A 15351-nucleotide genomic window follows, 5' to 3' on the forward strand; every position below is an offset into this window, starting at 1 on the left:
AGAACAAATGAATCTTTCTTTGGTTTCTGAGGAGCAAAGGCACACATTTTAGGACAGGTGTGTGTGTGTGTGTGTGTGTGTGTGTGTGTGTGTGTGTGTGTGTGTGTGTGTGTCTCGGGGGCAGAGGTCCTTAGTATTTATTGTCCTCACTCAAAATGGCAAAAGCAAAGGTGGCCACACACAGAGTTAACAAAAAGTTAATCATGACCTTTCCAAAGGAGAGCACACGGATCTCAATTACTGGACTATAATCAATAGGAGAGGAAATGGAACATGCCTTTTTAATTGTGGGACGGCAAACACCAAGTCGAGAGTGATAACAGGGCTAGTGGGCCGTCTGCCAATTCTTTTCTCATTAATTTAAGACACACACCAAATCTCACCCCACAGTACTCTCATTCTCTCCTGGCACCCCCACCCTGCTCTACACCCCCTTTCAGGACGAATTCTTGCCAATCTTGATATTAAAATGCCTCCAGGGGTTACCTATCAATTTGCACGAAGGGCATTTTGACATGTTTTGCAGTCAAGTACATGGAAAATGTGTTTCTTGGACTTTTTCTTTCTCAGACAGTCACCAAAGCTGACTATTCATGGCTGGTTCACGACTATAATGAGAAATTGCCAGCTATGTTGAAATACATAATCCACAGCGGGAAAAACTGCTGATCAGCGGTGGCAAATTCTTAATACAAAAGTGATTTCTTTTTGCTCATGAGCTTTGGGTTGCTGATTCTTGCTGTGTGTTTAGGAGGGACAGTTAGTCTAGAGACAAAACATAGTTACTCAGGGGAGAGATTTAAAGGTCACGTTTTGTTTTCCCCCTCACTGCTGAATTGCCCCTATCACTACAGTAGGTTATGGAGAATGTGTGAACATGAAAGCAAGCCAGATATGACAGCAGCCAAACACATGACACTAGTGCATTTAATTTCAGACATTAGGCAACTTGGGGTGGTTCCCAGCGCTTGCTGAGTGTTGAGTAAGGATTTTACACACACCAACTTTCCCCAAACACAAGCTCTGTATTTGCTTCTCCAACCCCCAGGGGTGGGAGGTGGGGGGGGGGAGATGCTGCCATGGACCTTCTCCAGTTCTAGATACTGAAAAGAAAAAAAAGTGCCTCTGCCATTAATTCTATTTCCCCTTCTACCCCCAATGGCCCCCTCTCTGGCATCTTATTACCTATCCTGGAGGAAGCCAGAGTCAGGATGTGAGGTGACTGCTCTTGGTTCCATGTGTTTGGGTGACTATGTGGAAGTTGGAGCAGTGACTTTCACATATTATATGCAAGAACAGGAAACGCAGATATGCTTGCACACACACAGTCCATTAAATGGCCACTCTGTAGTAGTCTTCAGAACTTTAGATGGTGTCTATGTTGGCATCTGCTCACACATTAAAGGTTTTTGTTTTTTTTTCTTTTCTGATCACAACAGTGCTGGGCCACTGATTGACATACTGTGGTTTGCTTGGCAAAGTATACTTAATTAACTTGAGCAGCATAGTAAATATGAAGGACCACTTTGCAAACTCAAGAACCCACCTTGGATGGCTAAGGGTGTTTCCCTAACTCCAGATAGAAGCCACCAGTGACATAATGAAAGGCAAGGAGGAGGTCCACGGTGTTCCCAGACATCTTTTGCCAATAAAGATGTATGGTGACTTAACACTGAGGGCTGGCAGCACTTTCTTCACCAAAGTGCCCCAAGTTTTGTAAAGTAGCATCCAGAATGATCTGGGCTGGGAAACGCATGCAACTTTCAGGTTCTCCCCAGTGGGGGAACTGAGGCCAGCCGGATGAAACGCTGAACGTAGCAACCCGCTGACTCTGGACTTGAGAGGAGCAAGGCGAGGTGAGGCCTTGGGGTCTAGAGCCAGATCACCCCCGCCCCCTCCAGTCCCAGGCAGGCGTGGCGTGCTGAGCCCCCAGCGGGGGCGGCGCGGCTCGAGGCCCCTCCCCGCCGCCGAAGCCGGGGCGACTGACGCCGAGTGGCGGCCGGGAGCCGAGGGGGCCGGGCGGGCGTGAGCGAGGGCAGGGCAGGGGGCCGGCCGAGGCCACTCGCCGCTTTAAATATGGATCGCGGGCTCGCGCTCGCCGTAGCGCTTCGGCCGCCCAGCCCATCCCCGAGCCCGGCAGCGGCTGCAGCGTCGGTTCTCGGCAGGCACACGGCGAGCCGGGCGCACACGCGGGAGCTGCGGGAGGCAGAGTAGAGTGGAGCCGCCCCGTTGTCGCCGCTCCCTCCCCGAGGCCGGCACCTCCGATCGGCGTCGCTGCTCCGTCCTCGCCGGGCCGACCCTCCCGCGGCTGCCCTCGCTCCTCGGTCGCCTCCCCGGGCGCAGCGCGCACCCACCCGGCGCCAAAGTTGCGACTGCTGCCCCGCGCGCGCTGCGAGCGGCGGCCGCGCCAACTTCCCAGCCCACGCCGCCCGGGTCCCCGCGGTCCCCCGCCTCCAGCCCCGGCGGCGCGCGGGGCAGAGCTTAGGTGGCGGCGGCGGCCGAGGTGGCGGCGAAAGCGGCGGCGGCAGCGGCGGCGGCGGCCGCTGCAGCCTCACACTCAGTCGCCAAGCTGGAGGAGCGACGGAAGCCCGACCCCAGGAGGTGAGTGGCCGGAGCGGTGGCGGGCTGGGTCGGCCACGTCCCCAAGCCTCGCCCGCGCGGTGGGCACTGGGTGGCGGGCGCGGGCCCCGGGGCTGGTCCGGCAGGGCGCTCTGACGGCCTCTGCGCGTCCAGGGAGGGACGCAGAGAGAGAGGTCAGTGGCGGGCCGGGCATCCCCTGGGCTGGGCGCCCGCGAAGTGTGGACGTTGCTGCTGCAGCTGCGGAAAAAGTACTTTTTATTCCGTCTTAGCGTTCAGATGACGAGTTTGGGTGGTTCTGTTTTCCCCCTGCTGCATAGCCGCCTGCACGTAACCGGGCGTTGTTGCCACGGGGCTAGTGGACGCCCCGGCTAGGCTCAGGAGCAGTGACACTTGTGTTCCCTGGAGCCCGGTGGGCATAGCGTGACTGGTAACCTGCCTGAGGGGGGACACACCCCCGGATCTTTAAGGTTGGGGGAAATAGTGCCATCGAGGCCGCGGTCCCCATTCCTCTGTCTGCTCCAGGACCGGGCACTCACATCTCTCCCTGGCACGCCGGAGGTGGGGGTGAGTCAGGCAGATTGTCTGCAAGAGACACACACATTTATTTGCAAGGGGGAGACAGAGGTTAAACTGGGATTTCTGTTGGCTGGCGACAGCGGAGCTCTCGCTCAGGTACTGGGCAGCGTGTGCGTCTTGGCAAGGACAGGTGATTCCTTTCTTAAGTGCTTTTCTCTCAGCCTTTGCCAGTCTGTTCATAACAGCCACTGAGCGACAGCGGCTAACAGCAGCAAGCGCCATAAAGAGGAAAGTTCTCCGAGAAAAAAAAAAAAAAAAAGCGGGGAGGGGGGTTGGGGGGGCGGGAACCCAACTTGAGAAACGCCAAGGAAGCATTTCTGCTCTGGCTCTAGCAAGGTAGAGCACTTGTCGGTTCCCTGTAAACGTGTAGTTTTGCCTTCCCTCTCTCCCGGAGGCCCCACCTTCTTCTTAGCATGATTGCCTGCAGCAAGTTCTTCCAGTCTGTAGCCAAAGAGCTGAAAGCATGCTTCTCTCTTCCTTTCCACTCACCCTTCTCTCCCCTTTCACTTTAGTGCCAGACAAACTCGCTGCTAGTGAGAACTCCCTGACACAGGGCTACACTAACAGTGTCAAATCCTGGAAAGGCTCTTTCTTGAGGCGCCACACTACACAGGGCTTACCTATTCTTTATCGGGGACTTAGGGTTGCAATAGTATCTAAATTGAAGTGTATATCGCTCATTCGTGCTCATTTTCATTGTGATCTCAATACATTCTCTCTGGAAGCCAGACCAATACTGGATGGCTTAAAGACTCTTCAAAAAAAATGTTTCTAAGAACCCTAGACCTGTGCCTGTCACATTAGCATTAAATACTTTCCAGTTATTGCTGAACTTAGAGTGAAGTTATTTTTACTTCATTTAAAGGAAGTGTGCCTATTTTCTAAAGCTTTTCATAACTGACAAAAAACTTTTAGTTTCATTTTAAAGTTAAACCTAAATAGGATTGTGATCTCTTATGTTGTAAAATAGAATGGTTTTACCTTTAGCTCCGAATGTAGGCAAGATGACACAAAACTTCCCTACATAGGTAGGACGGGAAACTTACCATGGCTGTGAGTTCTTGGAGCATAGGGCATTTGTAAAGATGGGATGATGGATAGAAAATGGGATATTTTGGTAGTGCTAGGTATATTTGAGAAAGCGGAAACCCTCAACCCTTTGTATTAGTTTTGCAGTATGAAAATTGCAGTGTCATTTTTCTGTCTTGAGGCTTTTTTTAAGATTTAAAAACATATACAGAGGGTGTGAGCCTTTCAGGTGGTCAAAAGTATACTCAACTTATTGACGTATGTCAACATAAAAAAAGCTTGCAGTGTTTGCACGCAAGTGCCACTATTTTAAATGATTAGAAGACATTTGGATTTACAGAAATATTGTATACAAGGAAGACAGGCAAATGTAGTAGAGGAAAAACATGGTAGGAAGCTGACAACCTTTGAGACATCTCCCAGCACACCCTGGTAGTAGTCTCATTTTCCACTGAACTCCGTGGAGGGCAACTGCAAGATTGTGATCTCTTGTTCTGATAACACGCATGATAGTCTGGCCGTAGCTCACATCTTAAAGGAAAACACAGTACTTAAAGGAGGAAAAGAAACACACATTAGCTGGTGAATCCTTGTAGATAATCAGGTTTCCCGCTGGCCTCTGAGGGCACTGCAGTTCATGAGGGCTGCTATGGTTAAGGGATCCATCCAGTCCTGGGAGAAGTCACTGCTGCTGAAGTGTGGCAAGGACGTTCCATCAGCTTGTTCCGTGGCATTCATTTTAGACAGTAGGAATAAAGACCAAGTCTGGATTTGATGCACAGTCAGGTCTGGATGGGAAAGAATAAGTGGGGAACAGGAAAATCTAATGGTGATTAAAGTTTCCAAGTATTTTTTTAAATTGCAAAATAGAAGGAACCAGTATACACCACTGATTAGCCAGAGGGAGCCTCAAGCAGAATACATATCTTACCTGATGTTGTTTTTCGGCACAACTTAAGACCCAGGAAATTTGTTATTAATGGAGTCCCCTAGCAAAAGAGCAGTTAAAGAATATCCAGGAATGAAATATGACTTTACCAAACTAGATATTACTACTTTTCCATATAAAAATTTTAGGGGAGAAATATTATTTCTTTGATATAAGGTCAGGGGTAAGTTGTATACAAATAATTTTTACCTAACTCTCAGCATTTACACACTGGGCACATTTTTGTTATGAACACTTGTGTCCTAACTTGAAGGTATTTCATGTACTCACCATCCATGTCTGTGACTATTTTTCCAGCCACAGATGTGGATAATCTTTTACACAGCACTGTCTAATCCTCATATTTATACAAGAGAACATACACATTCAGAGGTTGCCCACTTTCTTTTATCTTAAGCCACATTTACTGCTATTCTAATGACTGGTCCCCGCAGTGCAATGGCAATTAAGGCACCCAAAGGAGGGGGAAGGGATGAATGATGGTGCCTTTATTTATTTGCTATGAAAGAAAGTGGGAAAATGTTTTTTTCTAATCTTCTATACGATGCTCACAGTGGTGTTTTCCTTAGTAATGATGCCTTTATCGCCTCTGAATTAGCGATGTATTAAAGATGGCAATAGAATAGTCATGATAGTAATAGTGAAACCACCTTCATCTGTTGCTTGTGGGAATCAAACATGGTCATCTTCCCTGAGAATCAAGCAGATGTAAGGGTAAGTTATTTTGCTTATTTGGAAGACCGGAAAACCAAAACAGAGAACTTTACTTAGAAAAAAAATATCCTGGGAAGTTATTGGAGGTGGCTGGAATGTTGTATCTGTAAATGCTGCTACATCTTCATCAAATGACAGTGATGAAGGGGAGTGAGTGTTATTGTAGTCACACAGCAAGAGAGCAAAGCAGATGAAAGTTCATTCTGCTAATACGAGGTTCTTCATAGCTTCCTGGCAATCCCACAGCAGCAGTGTCCACTTGCCTCAACTTTGAGGTTCTGGATTCAGCAATGCTAGAGGTGTTGTCCCCGAGGGTTTTAAGTTTGGGGTGTGTCGGTTTTAGCTTCAGTCTTGGGATCTAAGTTTATTTTCGTGTAGAATCTATACAGAAGTAAGTTACATGAAGTTAAAACTTTGAATGGTGTAGGTAATCAACAACTGACATCTTTAGCTGATTTTCTTCTTGCTTTTTGAATTTGTATTAGAAAGCTTAAAGAAAGTTCTGGATAGAATTGTGTGGTGCTTTTGGGAGGCATTGAAATAAAACAACCAGAAATGCAAAAGGAGCAAGGGCTACACTGTGTTGAAACCTGTTCTTTTGTTGGGTGACATAAATAGAAAAGCTTTTCCTAATGTCATGAATAGGAAGTTGGGTGCTCTTTTTGCTTTGGTAACTATCCTCCTTGATGAATAGCCTGCTCTTTACTATTTTGTGAGTAAACTTGAAGAGTCTGGACTATTACTGAGTTCTACCTTTGCTTTGGAGATATAGTGATTGATGGAATCTAGTAATATAGTCGTCCACTTGGCTTGTGGCATGTTTTCTCGCCAGAAAGGCTCTGAGCAGTCAGAGAGAAGATAGACATTAAAGAGGGCTCTGTCTCTCGGGAGATCCCTTAGAGTCTGCAGATGTGAAACACATTTGAGTTATTGTCATAAGACCTCTGATATCACAGCCAACAGTAAAGACAGTAGAAGGCAGAGATGGGCTGACAGTGATAGGCATATGGAAAGTGCTGAACCCAGTGATGGACAGCCTCTTAGGAAGAGGTGGACAAGAGGCCACAAGCAGAACTGAGGAACTGAGGGATAGAACCTGGGGCTTGCTAGCGTCAAGTAGAGCAACCCCTACCTCTCTTCTTCTTTCCTCAATTCTCTTTCCCCTTCCTACTGCCTCATCCATTTAGGCTTTTACTGAGGTGCAACGATGTCAGAAATGTCATTAAAATATCAGTAGACAGCTCAGTAATCTGTTGAGCGAATGCGTCTGTGTAGGCAGTGCCCACATCAGGATGCAAGCCTATGGTAGTTCCCTCCACTGGAAGCTGCTGCCTCCCTCTAGTAGCTTCTCCCGTCTGAGGCTGTAGGTGGCTTCCACCTGTTACTTAACGGTCCGTGAGTCAGTCATATGGTGCATGCTTGTGCACCTGACCCCTTTTGCTAACTGCTATGTTTAAGAGATTCTTTCTTGATTTGTGGGTAGCAAGTTTGTTTATTCTCATTGTCCTAAGGAGTTTTGCTTTTGGGGAATGGCACAGCACATTTATGTGTTTCATTCTTGATGGATACTTGGGTTGTTTTCTGTATTGTCTGTTACGAACTGTACTGATGTGGGTGTTCCTGAGTACATCTTTTAGAAAATATGGAGAACGAATTAGTGTGTGTTGAGTTCAGTTGTTAGGTTTGGTTTAGTAGATGGCGTTTTCCCCCGAAGTTGATACAGACTCATCCTCCTACTCGCATTGAATGAAAGTCTTCCAGAAACATCTTTACGAATAACGGGCCAATGTGCTTTATATATTTTACATGGTCTATAGATATGTGAGTATATTACATCATGGATTTAACTTTACATTGTTGAGTATACTTTTTCAAGTATTTATGAGGTATTCTATCGGCTTAGTTATTATTATTATTATTGCTCCTAAAGTTTCTGTTGAACAGATTATCCCTTGTAAGGAAGGTTTTAATACCTGGGAAGTTAACTTTATGTATTTGTTTACCAAGTACAGCTAATCAGGCCAACTCACTCATCAGTGCTCTCATCTGCTAAGTTCAGTCAGTGTGCAAAGAGATTAGGAACGTTTGAACTTAACTGTCCCAACTGGTAGGAATCTGTCCTTTAAAGCCTAAAATCCAATTTTCAGCCAGCACTCAAAAGCATGTAGAATTTGCCTTGTGCGAGACAGGAACTCCACACAACAGTCACACATCTTGTAATGTTGCATTGCCTGGCGTTTCAGAAGTTACAGGAGTTGAAGACTTGCATCTCTTATTCTACTCATTGTTTGATTTGGGGAATTAAAAAAATTGTCAGGCTCAGTTTTTCCCTTTATCAAAGTCCCTATAAAACTCAGTCACAGAGGAGTTTTGAGGCACCAACCAAATGAACGTTGTTAGGCCTTGTTCAGAACTTTACATGTGTTAGTTATTATCATCATTGTGTTCTGCAGTGTTTTTTGTTCTTGATTTGAATTGTGCCGGCACTGAGAGCAGTTGCTGGCACATTAATAAATTTTTGGCTGAGTGAATGAACAACACATTTCATTATCTCTCTTAGGTTCTTACCCTGAGTGACTCAAACTGTGTTTCTAAGACTTTTTTCTTCCTGTCACTAAAGCTGACTTTTGGATAGGGCTTCTCAAACATTAGGTTGGAAGTTGCAAGTCTAACAACCAGCTATCTGAGATTACCCATTTCATTATATGGGTCATATTAAGTCTATGTCCCATTTAACACACACTAAACCCAAAGCACTCTTGAAAAACAGTTATATTGCTCTTCACTCCATGGGTAATTCCCCCAAAGCCTACAGACTATATATTTTTAGCTTCTGTAATTAGAGTGTTAGGCAACACATTTTCAGATCTAGAATACTGTAGTGGCCCCAGCGCCCATACTTGGGAAGCCATGTTGCACGCAGAATTGAACATTTAAGGATGAGTATTAGCCGACAGCTGGAAAGCCTTCTACACTCCTTGTGGCTACAGGGTTTTGCACATATGCCGACTGTAACCCTAAAGTCAGGGTGCAGAGCACACCTCCCCTGGCAGCACGGTGATCCAGCAGCTCTGACTCGTGCTTCTCAGCTAATGGATTGTCTTCAAGACTTTTTCTTTTGCCTGGAAGGTGGTCTAGTGGCATGCACTTTTTATTTTTGTATAAATATAATTAAAATTTGTGTGAGTGTTACTTTTGGAGGGTCATGTGGGGCTCTTAATCAGTGATAGGCTTCACTTTGCAAATCAGGCTGATGACCCAAAGATGGTGGGTTTTATGTGGACATCTGATTACCTAAAGGTGTCAGTTTTTTCTTTCTTTATTTTGTGTTGGAGTTTATTGATGTACTTGCTTTGTAGGCTGTTAGCACTCTTGGTTGCTTTGTTCTCATCACTTAAGTGTAACTGTTTTGTGGGTACTCTCCTGAGCAAGAGATACATTCATGATCACGTGCTAGGATATATGTACAGTGATGCTTACACTGTAGGTGGCATATATCATGTGTGCTTAACCCAGAGGGGCTCACTAAACAGGATAGCAATCAGGTTTAGTAGTCCGACTTGGTTTTCTGGTACAGGTATAATGTAATGGAAAATAGACATAAATACAAAGGGTGACCATGGCCTTGCTAAACTAGTGCCTCAGAAACACTTACCTTCGGTTCTGAGAGATTGCCTTCCATTTTGAGAGGTTAAACCAGTGGTTTTAATTGGTTTCCAGCGCCGATAAATTCAGAAATATGTGGATATTGCTGTATTTATGCTTACAACAAGGGTCCTTCTTCTGGTGTCTATTGGGCACTTGGAATTTTCAAAAGATTGATATTATGGATTTTTTGAAGGTCAGTGATGTGTGTGTAGTTTATTATTATTTTTTTATTAATTTAGTTTTTACATTCCAATCCCAGTTCCTCCTTCCTCCTCTCCTCCTGCTCCCCTACCTCCCTAACCCCTCACTGCCCATCTGTTCCTTGGAGAGGGTAAGGCCTTCCCTAGGAAGTCTGCTAAGTCTGTCCTATCATCTTGTTGAGACAGGATGTGTGTAGTTCTCAATTAGGATTTAATACTTTAAATTATGCGTAGGTATGTGTCTTCATGTGGGTATGTGCATGAGCCCAATGAAGCCAGAAGAGGGCCACAGAGCCCCTGGAACTGGAGTTACAGACATTGTGAGCAGTCAGTGCTCTAAACCACGGAGCCATTTCTCCAGTCCAAAGGGGAATTGTTTAAAGAATTGGATTACGACAGCTCTAGTATCTAAACTGGCATAAAAGAAAAGGGAATTCATCCATCCGTTCATTTGTAGTGTTTCCAGAAGGGAAGTCTGTGCTATCTATCTATCTATCTATCTATCTATCTATCTATCTATCTATCTATCTATCTCTATGGGATAGCCTAATGTCTTCAATACAGGCTTTACAGGACCTTGGGTGTTAATGGCTGTACTCCAGCCATCCTCATCTTGGGAGGTGCATGACCACAGCTGCAGCAAGACAGCCGTTGAACCGTTTGGCACGTTGTTCCTTCATTCCTTTGACCTCTAGAGACTGTGTCCTTAGGAATGCGAGATGATCACTCACCACATTGGCAGGCAGTGGAGGCCCACGGTAGGGAGCTTGTTGAAGTACTGATCACAATCACCTCTGGAAATTGCTGAACATTAACAGATGAAGCAGAAACACACAGCTCACACATTTGCGCTGTTACCGGATCGAGCCTCTTTGCCAGGGAAAAGGGAAGGCAGATAGGAATGTGTCAAAAGGATTTAGATAAACAAGATCAGACAGTTTCCCTTGAAAATGCATTGAGAAATAAAGTAAAAACCCATCCAAAAACGTGGGAAGAAAACAAAGCTCAAGCACTTGGATTTTTTTTTTTCCTGCCAAAACTTTTGGCTGTGGATTCTAATTCTGACTGATCACTCTTTGGAGCGGCTCTTTAATGTGCTCCCATGTGAGCATTGCTGTGTTCTGTGCTGGGCACCTCCTCATTCTGGGGAGCACCTCGTCCAGACTGTCGCTTAAGGGCAAATACCAAATATGGCAAGCGTAAAATGTTTGCTTTCTCTGAACTGGGCTTCTGGAGGGACCAGCCCAGGTAGCAGCTGTGGCTCGTGGCTGTCCTGCTCTTCAGGACACTTGTGAAATTTCTTCCTTCCTTCCTTCCTTCCTTCCTTCCTTCCTTCCTTCCTTCCTTCCTTCCTTCCTTCCTCCCTCCCTCCCTCCCTCCCTCCCTCCCTCCCTCCCTCCCTTTCTTTCTTTCTTTTCCAAGATAGGGTTTCTCTGTATTGTTTTAGAGCCTGTCCTGGAACTCGCTCGGTTGACCAGGCTGGTGTCTAAGTCACAGAGATCCGCCTGCCTCTGCCTCCCGAGTGCTGGCATTAAAGGTGTGCGCCACCAACGCCCGGCCATGTGAAATTTCTTATTAATGAGGTTTGCGAACCAAACTTTGTTAGAAGTGTTTGTTTTCTGTTACTGCTCCTTGGAGAACAGCACATTTTGATATGACTGCTTTATTTGTTCTCGTATATAATCTTACGACTTATTTGAGATTAAAAGTATTAGTAGTGTTTTAGAAAGTTTTTTTATTTTTTAAAAGATATTTGTGCATGCATGTGTGTGTTCTCACAGGCATTTGCTGGTCACCCTGATTGTCACATTGGTGCCAGGATCCAAACTTCAGCCCCCACCATCATGCACCTGGTACTCCTAAGCCCTGAGCCACCTCTCCAGTCCTGGCTTCTTTTGAAATCATTATAGGCTAACAAGAAGCTGTAAAAATGTAGTGCAGAAAGTTTTAAATTCATATCCTTTATCCAAGCTCCCACACTTTTAATATGCCCAAAAGACATCTTAACTCGGTGCTTTTTCATTCAAACTTTTTTTAATGCTGATCATATTTGCATATTGAACTAGGAGTTTTGAATACACATGCTCTTATAAAATCTTTGAAAGGGGCCATGAGAATGTTATCATATCTCTGTGTTAGATGTGTGCTAACTTGCCTTACAATATAAGTGAATGCATGGTATATTCAGGAGATTTATAGCTGGTCTTTTGTTTATGTATAATATTTCTAGTAAACTCTTAGTATGTTTTACTACACATTCACATATTGAAAAACAACATGCTTGTACATATATTTGAGTTTAATAATCTCTTACTGAGGACTTTCAAATACCCCTTGTCCCTGCGTTCATACCCTGACTATATGAAGTGCCATCAAGAATGTCCCCTTGAAGGGATGGAGAGATGGCTCAGTAGCACAGTGGGTAGGAGAAGTCTACTGCTTTTGCAGAGGACCCTAGCACTCCCATGGTGGCCCACAAACCATCTGTAACTCCAGTTTCAGAGGATTCAGTGCCATGTTCTGGCCTTGCCTGGCACTGCACATACATGCTGTACATAATACATGTGGGCAAAATATTTATGCACATACAGAATTGAAATACATATTAAGAAAAGAATATTCCTGCTGGGCGGTGGTGGCGCATGCCTTTAATCCCAGCACTCGGGAGGCAGAGGCAGGTGGATCTCTGTGAGTTCGAGACCAGCCTGGTCTACAAGAGCTACTTCCAGGACAGGCTCCAAAGCCACAGAGAAACCCTGTCTCGAAAAAACCAAACAAAAAACAAAAAACCAGAATACTCTCTAGAGGGTTTCATCTTATATTTCAAGATAGACATGGTTGGAAAGGTGTAGAGGAATATAGGGCATATCATGAGTGCATGCATGAGAGCCGACAGACTGCATGAATATATCTAGCTATAGCGGTTCTCAACCTGTGGGTCATGACCCCTTTGGGGGTCGAATGACCCTCTCACAGGGGTTACAGATCAGATATTTGCATCACAGTTCATAGAAGTAGAAAAAGTACAGTTCTGAGGTAGCACTAAAAATAATTTAGAGGAAAAGTTTTTTTATGCTTGGGGGTCACCGCAATATGAAGTGGTGTATTGGAGGGTTGCCTCATTAGGATGGTTGAGAACCACTGTCATAACCAGCGCCATCCCGAGTCTGAGATGAGATTTCGCTGAAGTTTATGATGCTGTGAACACTTTCCCCAGGCCTGAAAGTATCAGAACCAGAAGCACCACTCAGAACTGAGAGAATTAAACTTAATCATAAAAGTGTTGAGAGTTTTATGTAGTAGACCCGTAGCAGAGCTAGCTGCTTATCGCGCTGAGAAGCTGGCTTCTCCAAAGGGAGACGATCCTGAGAAGTCTCCATGGGAACATGCACTCACACAGTTGAGAAGAGAAGATGGGCATAAGTAGGTCTAGTCTTCTGGTGACCCCTCTCTCTATGTAGGGTGTTACTTAGAGCCATTCTCTTTCCACAAACTTGATTCAGCGTATGGTGTGGATACTCCTTTCTTCTTTAGTGTTTCTGTAAGACGTCACTGAGCCTTGTTGCTGGAGATTCTTGTCTCGCCAGGTCCTGCCACCCTTCTAAGCCCCAAATAAGCACACAGACATTATATTAATTATTACACTGTTGGCAGATGGTAGGGCTCTTACTGGCTAGCTCTCTCTTAATTATTTACCCATAACTACTAATCTATGTATTTCTACTTGGTCTTGGCTTACTGGAGAATGCCTGGTGTATCCTATCCTCCTAGTGGGCTCTCCTGCCTATCTTTCCCAGAATTCTCCTCATCCTAGTCCCACCATCTTCATTGGCCAAACAGTGTTTTATTCATCAACCAATAAGAGAAACATATACACAGAAGGGCATCCCCCATCATAACCTTGATCTGGAAGATGCTGGGTCTCACCCCACATGGCAATTTCTGGGAAGGTGCCTTACCCTGTCATGTCTTGTCTCAGCTCTTCCCTTGACCAGAAGGCCCAAATGTATGTGCAGTGCTATCCACAATTGCAAAGCAAGCATATAGACCTCGTGGAATTACTCTGAACTCAGTGTCTTTGCTTCTGTTGAAATGATTACATATTTCTTAATTTGGGATAATTACATCAGTCAGAAATTGTTTGCTTTCCCAAACAAATGAGGTAAATTTTGTTCTCTGAAGGTTTAAAAATCATTATCAGAGGCTGGGGAGATGGCTCAGTGGATAAGCACTTGCTTACCTGAGGTCGGATCCCTGCATCCACGTAAAAAGCTAGGTATGGCAGAACAAGCCTGTGATGCCAGTGTGTGTGTGTGATAGTGGAGCCATGGGATTCTGGGAGCTCACTGGTCATCCACTGTAGTCATTCTGATCTTCAGGCTCAGAAACAGACCCTGTATAAAAAATTAGGTGGTGGAGAGTGATGAGAAAGACACCCAGTGTAGACCTCTGACATCTACATGTACATGCATGGGTGTGTGCATCTGTAAAAATGTGTGTGTACACATCACACACAAGCACACGCCCACACACACATGCACATTGTCATTGTGTTGTATAACTTTTTGCAGTGCAGCTGAATGTGTTCACAAATTAGAGCTTGGGAAGTGCAATGCCGCATCTTCCCACTTGGCTGCAGCTTCCAGCTTCTGTGATGGATGGACATATGAGCTTGAACAACATAAGGTCTTGATACAAAAGCCAGAGCAGCAGAAAAAGCAGGCTGGAGCATGTGGGCTTCCAGCAGGTTTCTGCTTGGATTGTGGCTGTAAGTGTAACTTTTTGGTCCTGTGGAGGAACTCTGCGATTCAGTTCTCAGTTGGTGCCCAGGGACGTGAGAGCTTAGGGAGTGTAGTGCTTTGAGCAGAAGCAGGATGGAACAAAGGCCTGCAGCCTGGGCTGTAGCCATGGGCAATGTAAGGGATCAAGGAAAGGGAAGTGGTATCCTGAGGAGCCTGGTTCTGGGAGATTGTGACTCTGTCTGCTTGAGTTAATAGTCCATTTACCTACTGTTGTTGAAGTGTCAACTATTTACTTCAGTGGAAATTTCTGATTACTGATGCTAAACTAATTAACAACCCAGACTAAGAATGTCTTAAAAATTTTTTGATGTTTATCATGGTAAAATGGATTGTACACCCTTATCTCCCATTTTAATGACGCACTGAATGATTTTCCCTTCTGTCTGCCTCTTATGATCTTCATTATACAATTCAGAGAGCATGTCCAGGGTGGAGATGTGTGGAGTGATGGCTACTAACCAATTTGTCCATGTGCTTGTGCCTTGATCTCTGATTAGACAGCTGTGGCTAGCACTGTTTAAAAGATTAATTAATTAATAAAAGTGTGGATCATTGTACCTTGGAGAGGAAAGTGACCTCCCCATGTGGACAGTGATAATCAACAAAGGTCTATGCAGAGGGCACTAGAGGAGGGATGTAGAACAGAGAGAGCCAGTAGAAGCTGGGAGCAAGAGCAGGCCTGGGGATGGTTTTGTGGCCGGAGCCTCCTTGTACCTGCAGGCTGTGGTGGCTTGTGGGAAGTTCTGTAATTTTTCCGGATCCTCTGTGACTGTCAGTACTTTCCTCTGCTGTCAAGGGTGGGGGGTCTAGAGCGGGAGGGCCGGTGCTCCAGGTCCACTTCCACCACTGTCCC

The 15351-nt window shown here is 45.3% G+C and overlaps 1 protein-coding gene across 2 annotated transcripts in view; it reads left to right on the forward strand.

The window, feature by feature from the left end:
* The window catches only part of Slc4a4 (solute carrier family 4 member 4), a 397268-nt gene that overhangs the window by 77846 nt on the left and 304071 nt on the right, over positions 1-15351 (forward strand). Inside the window, exon 1 of one of the 2 annotated variants that reach the window (XM_040747372.1) lies at positions 2103-2601. The exons of the other annotated variant lie outside the window; for it this stretch is intronic. The gene's annotated coding sequence lies outside the window, so the exon portion shown is untranslated. Of the gene's footprint in view, positions 1-2102; positions 2602-15351 lie in introns of those variants that run through there. 2 annotated transcript variants of the gene reach the window in all.

The sequence above is a fragment of the Mesocricetus auratus genome, unplaced genomic scaffold, assembly GCF_017639785.1.
Source record: "Mesocricetus auratus isolate SY011 unplaced genomic scaffold, BCM_Maur_2.0 Super-Scaffold_100006, whole genome shotgun sequence".
NCBI classification, from domain to species: domain Eukaryota; kingdom Metazoa; phylum Chordata; class Mammalia; order Rodentia; family Cricetidae; genus Mesocricetus; species Mesocricetus auratus.